We start from the raw sequence: 15,788 nt of genomic DNA on the forward strand, positions 1-15,788 counted from the left end.
TCATGTTTATTAGGGGTTCTATAAGCTTCCTGTACTAAGATGCCTCTGTCCTTCTCCAAACCTGGGAAATTTTCTGCTAGTATCTCACTGAAAATGCCTTCTAATCCTTTCTCCCTCTCCATGCCTTCAGGAACTCCTAGAACCCGAATGTTGGGTTTTTTAATAGTATCCTGTAAATTCCTGACAATATTTTTTAGATTTCTAATTTCTTCTTCTTTTCTTTGGTTTGCCTGTTTCCTTTCCTGTTCTCTGTCTTCTAAGTCTGATATTCTCTCTTCTGCTTCGCCCATTCTGTTTTTAAGGCTCTCTAATGTGTTTGTCATTTGGTCTATTGAATTCTTCATTTCATTATGATTTTTAGTCACTATCAGAGTTTCTTGTTCCACTAGTTGTTTCATTTCATTTTGATTCCTCCTTAATATTTCACTTTCACGAGAGAGATTTTCTATCTTGTCCATGAAGGATTTCTGTAGTTCAAGAATTTGTTTTTGAGAACTTCTTAATGTTCTTATCAATTTTTTGAGATCTGCTTCTTGCATTTCTTCGATCTCATCATCTTCATAATCTTGAATTGGGGTGTCTTTTTCATTTGGGGGCGTCATAGTTTCTTCCTTGTTCTTGTTAGCTTGGTTTTTGCGTTTGTTGTTTGGCATGTTGGAGATATTTGGTTTCTTCACTGTGGTGTTTTTTCTTGTTACACTATGGCTCTATATTAAGTGGACTGTCTGCTTTCAGTGGAGCCTTAGAGGCTTGAGATGAGTGTGGACTGAGAGCTGTGTTTGGTTCCTCAGGGTTGAGGGTGTGTCAAGGATGACACTCCCAGGTTAGGTGTGGTAAATCTCTCTTTCTTTTTTTGATTTAAAAGGGAAGGAATTCCGCACAGCTGAACGTAATTGGAGGTAGTTAGCAGGCAAATGATATACCCTCAGGAGCCAGAGATCGGAAGCTCTTTCCCAAGGACCACACAGGGAATCTCTGCTGCCCTCAGTGTGGGCTCCAATTCTCCTGCAGTCTCCCACTGGGTTGCCAAGTTAGATGCTAATCTCCTGTTATTTCACCCCTCCCCACAGAGACAGGTTTTTCTGCTAGGCTCAGGGCTGGTGCAGACCTGAGGTCGCCCTGCTTATGACGTATGTCCAAAATGGCGCCTGCCCTGTCTTGCTCGCCTGTGAGAGGTTGAGCGGAGAGAGAGAAACTTGTGTCCGTATCAGTCACTTTTTTTATTTTTTTTTCTCTCTCTTCTAGTTAGCCTGGTGAACTTTTCCCCACGGAGTTTCAAGCCTCGTTCCCTCTAGCCTCCTCTTTCCGTTTGCCTGCTGGTATCTCGGGCTATGGAGGTTCGGCTCACCTCGCGTTCCAGCGCTGGTGCGTTGAGTCTGCCGCTGGTGTCCCGAACTTGGGCTCCCACGCTCTCCACGCAGGTCCACTGTGAATCACTAGTTCCGGAAGAGTTTCCTCTGCTGTTTCATCCCCTACTCTTCCTTGACACTGCAGTATCTCCACTTATATTAAACTTTCTCTCCCCCCGGACTAAGTGTGCTTCCTGCCTATTCCGCCATCTTGCCGCCTCTCCTATTCCCATTTTCCCATTTCTTAACTGGATGATTTGTTTCGTCATTGTTGAGTTTCTTGATCTCTTTATATACTCTGGTTATTAATCCTTTATCAGTTGCATGGTTTGCAAGTAATTTCTCCCATTCTGTCAGTTGGCTTTTTACTTTCTTGAGTGTTTCCTTTGCAGTACAGAGCTTCTCAATTTGTTGTCAATATTGGCTTTGATTGCCTATGCCTCTGGGACTTTTCCCAAGAACTCTTTGCCTATGCCACTGTCTTGCAGAGTTTCTCCAATGTTCTCTTATAATCTGGTGGTATCAGGTCATAGATTTAGGTCTTTAATCCATTTTGAGTGGATTTTTGTGTAAGGTGTAAGTTTTCTCAACACATTTGTGAAGAGACTGTCCTTGAACCAGGGATTGAATTTAACTCCTTTGTCATAGAAAAGTTGGTTATAGATGCATGGACTGACTTCTGGCATTTCTATTCTGTTTCTTTGGTCTATCCAACTGTTTTTGTATCAGTACCAGGCTGTTTTGATTATAACTGCCCTGTAGCATGTCTTGAAATCTGGTATTGTGATACCAGATTGTTTTTGTTGTAAAAGATTGCTTTAGCTATTTGGAGTCTCCAGTGTTTCCATATCGATTTCAGTATCATATTTTCTATATCTGAGAAGAATGTCCTTGGTATTTTGATTGGTATCACATTGAATCTATAAATTGCTTTTGATTATATGGACATTTTGATGATACTGATTCTTCTAACCCATGAACAAGGGAGATTTTTCCATTGATTGTATCTTCTTCTATTTCTTTAGTGTTTTGCAATTTTCATTGTAGAGATCTTTGACATCCTTAGTTAAATTTATTCCAAGGTATTTGATTTTTTTGGTAGCTATTTTGAATAGGATTTTCTTTATTTATTTAACAGGCAGAGTTACAGACAGTGAGAGAGAGAAACAGAGAGAAAGGTCGTCCTTCCGTTGGCTCACCCCCCAAAATGGCTGCCATGGCCGGTGCTGTGCCGATCTGAAGCCAGGAGCCAGGTGCCTCCCCCCAGTCTCCCATGTGGGTGCAGGGGCCCAAGCACCCGGGCCATCCTCCACTGCCCTCCCAGGCCACAGCAGAAGGCTGGACCGGAAGAGGCACAACCGGGACTATAACCCAGTGCCCACATGGGATGCCGGCACCGCAGGCAGAGGATCAATCAAGTGAGCCACGGTTGCTGGCCCCTTGAATAGAATTAATCTGAGAAGTTCTTTTTTTTTTTTTAGCCATACATTGTGTATACAGAGGCTACTGATATTTGTGTGTTGATTTTATAACCTGCTATTTTACCAAACTCTTTTATCAGTTCTAATAGTCTTTTTTAAAAAATTTATTTGATAGAGTTATACAGTGAGAGAGAGAGAGAGACAGAGAGAAAGCTCTTCCTTCCATTGGTTCACCCCCCAAATGGCTGCTACGGCTGGTGCTGCGCTGATCTGAAGATAGGAACCAGGAGCTTCCTCATGGTCTTCCATGTAGGTGCAGGGGCCCAAGCGCTTGGGCCATACTCCACTGCCCTTCCAGGCCAAGCAGAGAGCTGGACTGGAAGAGGAGCAATTGGGACTAGAACCTGGAGCCCATATGGGATGCTGGCGCCACAGGTGGAGGATTAACCAAGTGAGCCATGGTGCCGGCCCCCATGTATTTTTTTTTGACAGGTAGAGTTAGAGAGAGAGAAAGGTCTTCCTTCTGTTGGTTCACCCCCCAAAAATGGCCGCCACAGCCAGCACTGTGCCGATCTGAAGCCAGGAGCCAGGTGCTTCCTCCTGGTCTCCCATGTGGGTGCAGGGCCCAAGCACTTGGGCCATCCTCCACTGCCTTCCTGGGCCACAGCAGAGAGCTGGACTGGAAGAGGAGCAACTGGGACTAGAACCGGTGGCCATATGGGATGCCAGCGCCGCAGGTGGAGGATTAACCAAGTGAGCCATGGTGCTGGCCTCTGAGTTTTAATAGTCTTTTAGCATAGTCTTTGGGATCCCCTATATACAGAATCATGTGATCTGTGGATAGAGGTAGTTTGACTTCTTTCTTCCTCATTTGTATCCCTTTGATTTTTTTCCCTTGCCTCTTGGCTCTAATTATTCCATGACTGTATTGAATAGCAAAGATAAGCATGGGCATCCTTGTTTGGTTCCAGATCTCAGTGGGAATGCCTCCAACTTTTTCCAATTCAGTAGGACACTGGCTATGGGTTTGTCATAAATTGCCTTGATTATGTTGAGGAGTGTTCCTTCTGTACCCAATTTGCTTAAAGTTTTCATCATGATATGGTGTTGTATTTTATCAAATGCTTTCTTTGTATCTATTGAGATAATCATATGGTTTTTGTTCCTCAATTTGTTAATGTGATGTATCACATTGATTGATTTGTGCATGTTGAACCATCCCTGCATACCAGGGATAATTCCCACTTGGTCCAGGTGAATGATCTTTCTGATTTGTTGTTGGATTCAATTGGCTAGTATTTTGTTGAATATTTTTGTGTCTATGTTCATCAGGAAAATTGGTCTATAGTTCTCTTTCTCTATTATATCTTTTTCAGGTTTAGGAATTAAGGTGATTTTTGCTTAATAGAAGGAGTTTGGGAGGGTTCTCTGCATTTCAATTGTTTTGAGTACCTTGGGAAGAATTGGAGTTAGTTCTTTAAATGACTGGTAGAATTCAGCAGTGAAACCATCTGGTCCTGGGCTTTTTTTTTTTTTTTTTTTTGCTGGGAGCATGTTTATTACTGATTCAATTTCCATCTTGGTTATGGGTCTTTTTAGTTTTTTTTTTTTATGACTCAATTTATGTAGTTTGTATGTGTCCAGGAATCTATCCATTTCTCCTAGGTTTCCTAGTTTGTTGGCATACAGCTCTTTGTAGTAATTTCTGAATATTCTTTTCATTTCTGTGTTATCTGCTTTTACATTTCCTTTTTCTGCTCTAAGTTTATTTATTTAGGTCTTCTGTCTTCTTATTTTGGTTAGTTGGGCCAATGGTGTGTCAGTTTAGTTTATTTTTCAAAAAACCAGCTCTTTGTTTTGTGATCTTTTGTATAGCTTTTTATTTTTTTATTTTTTGGTTTTGACTTTGTTTATTCTACCATTTTTAAAAAACTTTTATTTAATGAATATAAATTTCCAAAGTACAGCTTATGGGTTACAATGGCTTCCCCCCTCCCATAACTTCCCTCCCACCCGCAACCCTCCCCTTTCCCGCTCCCTCTCCCCTTCCAATCACATCAAGATTCATTTTCAATTCTCTTTATATACAGAAGATCAGTTTAGTATATATTAAGTAAAGATTTCAACAGTTTGCCCCATATAGCAACACAAAGTGAAAAAAATACTGTTTGAGTACTAGTTATAGCATTAAATAACAGTGTACAGCACATTAAGGACAGAGATCCTACATAATATTTTTTTAAAAAAATTAATTTTCTATGCCATTTCCAATTTAACACCAGGTTTTTTTAATTTCCAATTATCTTTATATTCAGAAGATCGATTCAGTATATAATTAGTAAAGATCTCATCAGTTTGTACCCACGCAGAAACACAAAGTGTAAAAATACTGTTTCAGTACTAGTTATAGCATCACTGCACATTAGACAACACATTAAGGACAGATCCCACATAGGATGTAAGTACACAGTGACTCCTGTTGTTGACTTAACAATTTGACACTCCTGTTCATGGTGTGAGTAATCTCCCTAGGGTCTAGTCATGAGTTGTCAGGGCTATGGAAGCCTTTAGAGTTCACCGACTTTGATCTTATTCTGACAGGGTCATAGTCAAAGTGGAAGTTCTCTCCTCCCTTCAGAGAAAGGTACCTCCTTCTTTGATGGCCCCGTTCTTTGCACTGGGATCTCACTTGCAGAGATCTTTCATTTAGGTCTTTTTTTTCTTTTCCATGATTTCTTGGCTTTCCATGCCTACTCACCAGAATTTTCTAAATATTTTAGTGATGTATAATATAGCATTGAGTTGAGACTAGTTTAATTATGAGTTTCCTAATTCTTGAACATTTAGGTTATTTCTGATTCTTTATTTTTATAATAACATGGGCATCGTGGACAGTGGATAGCTGCAGATGTGGATGTTTTTCTTCCTTTACAGCACAGTCTTGCTGCTGAATTACCCTCTAGGGGTGTGTTCATTTGTGCAGAAACTTAGACTCTGTCCTTCTGTGGGCTGTTCTTTCTTTTACAGAGATGCTGTATCTGGGCCTCTCTTAGGTTAGCCTGTGCCAAGATCACCAACTGCCTGGACGCAGTGCTATTGTGTTTAGGATAATTGTCCCTCTATTCCAAGGCTAGTACATTTTCCCAGTACATTTGTAAGAGTGTTTTCAGAAAATTCAGAGATGAGATAAAGATGAGATCAGGTAGAGTGTGTCTAAGACTCATATAAAGACTTGTATTGGGGCCGGTGCTGTGGCTCACTTGGTTAATCCTCTGCCTGCAGTGCCAGCATCCCATATGGGCACTGGTTCTAGTTCCAGTTGCTCCTCTTTCAGTCCAGCTCTCTGCTGTGGCCTGGGAGGGCAGTGGAGGATGGTTCAAGTGCTTGGGCCCCTGCACCTACCTGGGAGACCAGGAGGAAGCTCCTGGCTTCGGATCGGGGTAGCTCTGGCCATAGCGGCCATTTGGGAGGTGAACCAACAGAAGGAAGACCTTTCTCTCTCTCTCTCACTGTCTATCTGTCAAATAAATTAAAAAAAAAAAAGACCTGTAGCATCTAAGTGCATTTCGTGGATCAGTGTGGGTGTGAGCACAAGAAAATGGGTGCAGAAGGAAGCAGCTCTGTGGTGTGAACCATGGAGGAGGCACAAGGCCTCAGGAGCCAAGTTGCTGGGGCTGGGGTCTTGCTTGAGGAACATGATACTTGTTTTTTTCTAGAGTTTAGGGGGAATCTCTCTCCCCAGTGCATTGTATTTCCTTTGTTCTGAAGAATCCTCTGATTGTCGTTTGGCTTCCCTGGTATCTTGACACCAGGATGATGGCCGTGCACCTGTAGTCCCTGTGGCCTCATTTTACCTTCATGAGGTGGTGGACATATAAGGGGCTATCAAAACAGTTTATGGGAAGGTGTGTTATGAAAACTGTGCATGGACTTAAAAGTTTTTGGCACCAGTATAAACTCATTTATTTTTAAAGATTTATTTATTTGTTTGAAAAGGGGGGGAGATGAGAGAGAGAGAGAGAGAGAGAAGAGAAAGAGCGAGAGAGAGCTCTTCCATCCACTGGTTCACTCCCCACATGGCTGCAACAACTAGAGCTGTGCTGATACGAAGCCAGGAGCTTCTTTCAGGTCTCCCACGTGGGTGCAGGGGCCCAAGGACTTGGGCCATCTTCTACTGCTTTCCCAGGCCACAGCAGAGAGCTGGATCAGAAGTGGAGCAGCCTGGACTCGAACCGGCGCCCATATGTGATGCCCGCACTGCAAGCAATGACTTTACCCACTATGCCACAGCACTGGCTCTGGAACTGAACACTTTCAATAGTGATTTTTATGACATTGCGCATCCCAGCATTAAAAAAATGATCATTCTCATCTTCCTTGGGGGAGCTCTTGAGGGTGGGGACCTCTTCATCTTCAAAGCTTTCACAGACCTGAGATAGTCTCTGCACGACCAGGAGCTCAGTGTGCACCTGCCGAATTGGATGCTTTTCTCTCCAAAGCATCTCAAGACGGAAAGAGCTCTTGGCATGCTATCCTAAAAAACACAATGCAGTTTTGCTCATAAAATGCATGATGGGTTGAGACTCCTTACCAAAGAGTCTACTCACTCAGGAATGGCACAGCCAGCCAGCCTAGCAGAGGTGTTGTGCCAGGTTCTGATTTAAATTCCATTGGCAGAGGGCTTTGTTCATGTGAAGATAAAAAGGTATTTGCATGAATATTGCCACGGAGACTGTGCTCACTTTTAATTTGCTAAATGTCATTTCTATTCACTGTTTGAAATTAGACTTCAAATCTTTCTAACAGTGAGAAACATTCTAAAATATTTCAGATAAGGTGAGAATAAGAGCCATAGCTTGTAGCTATGGTGGGCTCAGAGTCTCTGATTTGAGGCAAATTCCATTGCTCTGACAATCCCTTCTAATGCCAGAGTGTGTTTTCTTAATTCCCTTCGATGAATCAGTTCCCTTTTGAGAACATGGGTAGAAGGAGCCAGCTGAGCCTTTAAAATACCTGTCTTTTGAGTGTCCAGCTCATTATTGTGTTATTCCTTGAGAACAAAAGACCTAGAAAAGGATTTTTTAAAGGTGCATTCCATCCAGTTGCATTAGATTCTAGGAGGAGGGAGCCAAATAACCCATTTTCAGAGCTCTTCAGTGTGGAGTAGCCCTGGTCAGAAGGGGTTTAAATAATCCCACCGGTGATCATGTTTTTCTTACTTGCCTTTTGCTTCATATTTTCTTTACATTGAAATTTCTGCCTTGCTCATCTGTCGCTATTGTTAACAACACAGCGTCTTCTTTCTGTTCGTGAAAAGGACAGGGTGAGCTAGGTGGCCTCTGGGTTTCTGATAATGGTCGAATATTCATTCACACCCTGTCTGCATTTGGCAAAATGACCCAGCAAAGCGGACATCCAAGGTGTGAGGTGTCTGTGCCGCCTGGACAGGGTGCAGAACACGCCACAGCAGTTGCCATCACACAGGAAATGAATTCCTTAATAAAATAATTTTCTGTGCCTATGTGTGAGCACGCATGGAGCAGTCTCTATGATTGGAATAAAAAACCAATTCTGCAGTGGGACTAGTGCATGAACTCTGAAATTAGTTCACTGTTATTCATAAGGAATCTGGTAGAGGAAAGGATTGACATCAAAAGGTGCAGTGTGCCACCAGGTCATTGAGAAGATTAATTTTATAAAAACAAAGACTTTAATTTTTTTTATTTTTAAATTCAGTGATTTTTATTTGAAAGGAGACCCCCCCACCCCCTCCAACTTCAAGACACACACACACACAGATCCTAACTGTTGGTTTACTTGCCAAATGTCAGCAGCAACCGGGACTGGGTCAGGCCAGGAGCCCAGAACTCAATCCAGGTCTTCTGTATGAGTGACGGGGACCTAAGTACTAGATCCTTCAGCTGCTGCCTTCCGGGGTGTCCATTAGCAGAAGGCTGTGTGGGAAGCAGAGCCAGGATGTGAACTCAGATACTCCTACCTAAGATGCTGGGGTCCCAAGCAGCCTCCTGTCTACCCTGGCAAATGCTTACTCCAAAAACAAGGACTTATGAGAGTCTCACAGGCATGGAAAACCATGACATGGTGGCAAAAAACAATCTAAACAAAAGATCCTGGTGAACAAGACCCCAGCAGAAGGAACAGGCCATCAAGGAGATAGGCGCCTTTCTCTGAAGGGAGGAAGGAACCTCCACTGTGATACGGCCTTGACTAAACAAGTTCAGAGTCTGTGAACTCAAGGGGCTTCCATAGCCTAGACAGCTCATAGCAAGAGTCTCGGGTGATTGCTGACGTCATAAATAAGAGTGCCAATTGTTAAATCAACAACGGGAGTCACTGGGTACATGCTCCCCACGTAGGATCTCTGTCCTTAATGTGTTTTACTATGAAACTTAAAAACACTACTAGTTGAACAGTACCCTATACCTTGTGCGGTTGTGTGAGTGCAGCCTGTTGAAATCCTTGCTTAGTATATACTAAGTTGATCTTCAGTATATGAAGGTAATTGAAAATGAAACTCAATGAAGGGCAGGATGGGAGAGGGAGAGGGAGAGGGGAGGGCCACGGGAGGGAGGGAGATTGGCAGGGGGGAAGCCACAACAATACAAAAGTTGCACTTTGTAAATTCACATTTATGAAATAAAAAAAAAAAAACAAGGACTTTAAGTAGCAGAATAGTCTCAATACTTTGTAAAAAGAAAGGGGTTGACCATGGAAGTCCTCATCACAAGAAGTTTCCTGGTCATTTTATGGTAAAATAATGGTCTTTTAAAAAAATATTTATTTGAAAGGCAAAGTTTCAGGGAGAGAGTAGAAGAGGAAGAGAGAGCGCGAGAGCGAGAGCAAGCAAGTGTGCTTCCATCTGCTGGTTCACTCTTCAGATGGTCACTGCAGCCAGGGCTGGGTCAGGCTGCAGCCAGGATCCCAGAACTCCTGATCTCCCACACGGGTGGCAGGGACTCAAATACTTGAGCCATCATCTGTTGCCGTCTCAGATACATTAGCAGGGAGCTAGATTAGAAATGGAGCAGCTGGGACTTGAACCAGAACTCCAACTGGGCAATGCAAGCATTTCAGTCAGCAGCTTAACCTGCTGTGCCACACTGCCCCAAGAATGGTCTTTCTTGAAGATCAGTTATATACTTTTCTTTGTCAATAAGGCAAGGATTCCAAATTCACTGACGTGTTCTGTGTTATTAATGGCTGTTAAAGCATACATTTCTTCTGTTTCTCCAAGGTAAGGATGACATTTGGTCAGTGAGAGGGAAAGTATTTGCTTCTCAAAAGAACTCTTGCTATGGAAAGAACATCTTGAAAATGGCTGTTTGGCAGTGTTTCTATTATTATGTGATTCTGCTACTGAAAATGATGCATCTCACTCATAACTACATGGTTCTGCACTCCAAAAAGCAGAATTTTCTAACTGGTGCAAAACTTTCCAGGAAAGGAAATCTGTGAATTTGATTATAACTGATTGGCATCAGAGAAAGTATGAATTTGTGAACCCAATTTTAACAAAAACTTTTGCATAGTTGATGGCTGGGATTAAAAAATCCTGGTCTCAAAACTTGGTCAATGATATATGTTTTTCTTTCTGCTTGGATATATTTATCATGTTTTAAACATTTATTTATTTGGAATGCAAGGTATGTCCCTGGGGAGGGATCTCTGGACACACACGCCCACATGGATGTGTTGGCCTTACTCCCCCACAATAGGGATGGCAAATAGATTTCATCTCACGTGCCAGCTCTGACTGCCTGGGGCACTGCCATGAGACCATGCGTGGTTCAGCAGGAAGTCTGATGAGTATTTGTCAGGGTTGCTGGAGGTGGAGGACTATTCCTGTACCATACCAGGTTGGTCATTTGTTACTATTGTCTTCTAGACTGTTTACCAAGACTCAGGTTTTCCTACTGAGTTCTTAGCTCCCTGGCAGATCCCAGCGTGCGATTATAACCATGATTGTGCATCTAAGCTCAGTAGGGTCATCTCAGTATACTCAGAATGACTAGTAGCCCTAATGACTCAGCTAAATGCAGCTGGTTTCATTACAGGGCTTTCTTTAGGGAGTATCAAGGTATAAAATTGTTGAGTACCATGGGCTAGGTGCAGAGAATATTTCATATTTGGACCTTCATCCTTCAAAACATATCCAGCATAGACATTTGTGTGCAGCTTGAGCTGAGGGGAGATAGTATAATCCCGGTCCCCACCCCGTTACTTCCAGTACTGTGCGTGTTTATACTTTGTGTACTGAGCAGCTTTCGAGTTAGGAGCTTCAGGGGAAGTTCTGCTAGGAAAAAAAAAAGAAAACCCAGGGGGAAAACAGTAAGGTCTAAAACTCTTATTTTAGCCAATACATACAAGATCATTAGGAAGTTAAACTACTTGCTGTGGGTTTAATTGAACTCTCGTTAACTTCACTCTCAAACCCCAAGATCGCTGTAGCAAGCAGAACACAGCAACGTGTGATCTTAGAAAGCCTGTGTTGGGGCCGGCGCTGTGGCGCAGCAGGTTAATGCCCTGGCCTGAAGTGCCAGCATCCCATATGGGCACCGGTTCAAGACCCAGCTTCTCCACTTCCAATTCAGATCTCTGCTATGGCCTGGGAAAGCAGTAGAAGATGGCCCAAGCCTTGGGCCCCTGCACCCACGTGGGAGACCTGAAAGGAGCTCCTGGCTCCTGGCTTTGGATTGGTGCAGCTCTGGCCATTGCGGCCAACTGGGGAGTGAACCATCAGATGGAGGACCTCTCTCTGCCTCTCCTCTCTCTGTGTAACTCTGACTTTCAAATAAATAAAATAAATCTTTAAAAAAATGGAATGCTTATATATATATATAAAAAGCCTGTGTCCTCCCAGGAAGCTCGGAGCACTTGTTGTGGTTAAAAAAATATAGTTCAGCTTTCAAAAGTAATTTCCAGAGCTCCTAACCATTTCCTTACCATTTTTGAACTCTGCAAGGGGAGCTAAGGAGATTGTAGCAAGACATCCTTTGGTTTTTAAAAATGTTTATTTTCATTTAATTTGAAAGGGAATGGGAGGGAGGGAGGGAAGGAGAGAGAGGGCGAGGGAGGTCACAAGTGACAGAGACAGAGGCAGAGAGAGACCCACCAAAATCATTTATCTTCTGATTTACTTCCTGAATTCCCCCAACAATGAGGGCTGAGCCACGCTTGAACCTGGGAGCCCAGAACTCAATCTAGGTCTTCCATGTGTGTCGCAGGGACCCAAGTACTCCAGCCAACATCTGTTGCTTCCTGCCTCCCAGGGTGTGCATCAGCAAGAAGCTGGATTGAAAGTAGAGTAGCTGAGACTAAAACCAGGGGCTGTGGATGTTGGGCATGGGCATCTCAAGCAGACTTAATGCTGTGCCAAACTCCTGCCCCAGTGACACATCTTTTACATGTTCTTTTCTTTCTCATTCATTTCCTTCTAACTGCAGATGCTTACTCATCTCTGTCATTCCAACCTCTCTCCAACAAAACCCTTCCTCTCCCACTCCACCCTGCTCTAGCCCCTATGCCCCATACCTGTCTCATTAACCCCTGTCCTCTGCAATACAAAACCCCAAAGAGCTTATGTAGCAAAGCAGAACCATCTATGGCTGGGGGAGGGGAAAGGAAGGTCAAGGCAGAATTTTTTTTTTTTTAATAAAGATTTAGTTATTTAATTGAAAGAGTTTACAGAGAGAAAAGGAGACACAGATCTTCCATCTACTGGTTCATTCCCCAGATGGCCACAATGACCAGAGCTGGGCTGGTCCGAAGCCAGGAGTCAGACTTCTGGGTCTCCTGTGTGGGTGCAGGGGCCCAAGGACCTGGGCAATCTTCAGCTGCTTTCCCAGGCCATAGCAGGGAGCTTATTGGAAGCAGAACAGCCAGGACTTGAACCAGTGTCCACGTGGGATGGCAATGCTGCAGATGGAGGCCTTACCCACTACGCCACACTGCCAGCCCCCAGAATTATCTTAAGGTTTGGAGGAAGAGAAAGGTGGGGCACTGACATTCAAATGGCTTCTGTTTCATTGTGCACATCTTTTACTGGTCCTCATATGCTGGATTGCACTGTGATTGCTGGGAACAGGATGGGACCACAGCTCTCACTCTGGGGACTCTCCACCCCACACTTGGCCTGCCTTTGGGATGCTGATGTTCCTGGCTGAGCCTGGCTTGGTTGGGAACTGCTGCTCTGGGCCACACATTACACACAGGCTCTGGGTGTTCATGGATGTGTTTACTGCACTCTTGCCATGGGCGTGGGCTGGTGATCTCTCTTGAGGGTATCTCTTTTTTGATGGAGGCCTTTTCCACTCCTCTTAGGCCTACTTTTGGAGTGGCTCTTGAGTTCACATATAGGTAGATCAGTTGGTAATTGAGGTCCAAAGTCAGTTCTATTACGGTGTGAGGCAATTTGGGGGCACCAATATGCACAGGTGGGCCAGTTCCAGCTCCAGAGCCTCACTGATGAGTCTTCAGTTTGACAGCTTTTGCTTAGGGCCAGCTTTAAGCACAACCCTGGCCCATTTCCTGGTTTTCACAGTTTCTCTACCAACTCCATCCACAGCTTCTTGATCCAGTCTTCCTTTTATTGATTTTTCTCTTCTCAGGGGATTTTGTCTTTGTTTGCTGTTCTTTGATCTCAACCTTTTCTTTCTTTTTAAAACCAAAAAATTTCCTCATTTTATATGGAAGTCAAAGACACAGGTTCATGGTCAAAATCGGGAAAATCCAAAAAAAAGCACAAAGAAAAATCATTCAGCGTTATCCACAATTCTAGAAACAACCATTTCTTTCACTTTGACATACTTGAAAATATGCTGTATATTTAGATATGTATTCTGATTTCTTCTCCTGATTTTTTCTTCTGAGTTAATCTGTGCCGCGCCTCAGGGGAGTCATGAGGTTGTTACTACATCGTTTGGGTCTGCACATGTGGCCAGGCATGCACACACTCACACACACTCTAACTGGTGTCTTAGGGTCAGGTGCTGAACTCTGGGTTACTCTACAATTCACAGCTCTGCACTGGGGCTTTCTGTTATGAGGCACTTACTTTCTCTTACCTGTTCTGTCCCTTCTTCTCCACCTTTATGGATATATGTGGTTTCTGGTCGATTAAAGTGGTTATTATTATTTTTTTTGACAGGCAGAGTGGACAGTAGAGGGAGATAGAGAGAAAGGTCTTCCTTTTTGCCGTTGGTTCACCCTCCAATGGCCGCCACGGCCGGCGCGCTGCCGCTGGCGCATCGCGCTGATCCAAAGGCAGGAGCCAGGTGCTTCTCCTGGTCTCCCATGGGGTGCAGGACCCAAGAACTTGGGCCATCCTCCACTGCACTCCCGGGCCATAGCAGAGAGCTGGCCTGGAAGAGGGGCAACCGGGACAGGATTGGTGCCCCGACCGGGACTAGAACCCGGTGTGCCGGCGCCGCAAGGCGGAGGATTAGCCTGTTAAGCCACGGTGCCGGCCGATTAAAGTGGTTATTAAGTGATGTCTAAAGCTCAGCTTTAAATTGGGTAACAGGTGACACGAACACACAAGAGGGAGGCCTACTTCTTCTAACTGCTTATCAGTGCACTTTCTGCAGCCTTGGAACCCTGGTCTCCACCCTCCCTCAACCTTAGCTCAACTGCTTCTTCCTTCTGCCTCCACGAATTGCTAGGAAACAAGGTCTGAGCACCCAAAGAGAGTTTCCTGTTATTCTCTTGTCAAACGATGATGAGGAGGTTTGATAAGAGCTGGATGCATTTTTGGTCTAGGATGTTCTGTTCTCGAGCTATAATTGCTGTTTTCCCTTTAACTCTAGAAGTGACTCTGCCAAACAAAAGAAACTTTAGTCTTCGTATGGGTATTATTATTTTATCAAAAAAATTTCTCCTTTCAATGTGCGATTTAAAAAGGGTTTCTGAAGCATGGAAGGTGGTTTTATTTTGTCTTGGGGTTGGTTTCACCTGATTCTCAGAGGGGGAAGATTCACTTTTAAGGTGACCCTTCTGGGATGCGTTTATTCCACAGAGTGAATCATACCCAGCTGCAGTAAATATAGAGAAGACCATGCATATGCAACTTAAAAATAGTTTTACAATTGAAAAATGTTAAATCAACTCTTGGTTTGTAAAATGATGTACATGTGATCTTCAACATTTGGAGCCATTGAGGGTAGCATAAGGGGAAGAATTCTGTGTTATTCTGGATGGATTTAGATTAGACATCCTCAGCTTTGAAAGACTCAGAGACACTAGTATCCCTAGTCACAGCTGGGAGAAGCCTTATCCTAGGAGCTGTAACGAGAGAGCAGACCATCTGTCTCCTTGTGTTACCCCCAGGGAACCAACCCTATGATTCAGGAATGCTTCTTTTCAAATCAGTCATATGCCCTGCAGGTGATCATGAATCTTGGTTTTGAGATTTTTAATCTGTGTGAGGGATGCTCTTATAAGATCAATAGAAAATAAATATGGTTTTATGAAGTACATTTTTTTTCTTGCTATCAAGTGTTCTCCAATGTGGTAAATGACTTCTCTTCATTCCAGTGGGAAGATCAAGTTCAACATTTATTAGCCTGAATAGCCATGGGGTATTTATCATCCATCGTATTTTCTTTGCTGTACAGCTACAGCTTGAAGTGACTGATGGAGCTGTTTTTGGAGGCACCTGTGGATCATGGGGTTCCCAGAGCAACAACGCATGAACTAAAAGGAGAATCAGGTAAAAGACATGGAACGAACCTTGGCTATACTGATTCCTTGCCTTACTGCTATCCACCTGGGGTGACAGCTGTCATTGCCCATATCAGGATTAGACAGAGGCAAGCTGTTTTGGAAGCCACAACCACTGTGCTCCCAGCAGTGGGTGAGGAAGAGGATGTCTATTCAGCAGGTCACGAGGGGACTCTAAGATCTTTGAGGGCAGGGTGGGCCTTGTTCCTTGCTGTACTCCCAGTGCATCATATAGTTCTTGTGTAGCACAGGCACCTAATAAGTATTACCACATTCTGGG

This window comes from Lepus europaeus, chromosome 12 (assembly GCF_033115175.1).
Source record: "Lepus europaeus isolate LE1 chromosome 12, mLepTim1.pri, whole genome shotgun sequence".
NCBI classification, from domain to species: domain Eukaryota; kingdom Metazoa; phylum Chordata; class Mammalia; order Lagomorpha; family Leporidae; genus Lepus; species Lepus europaeus.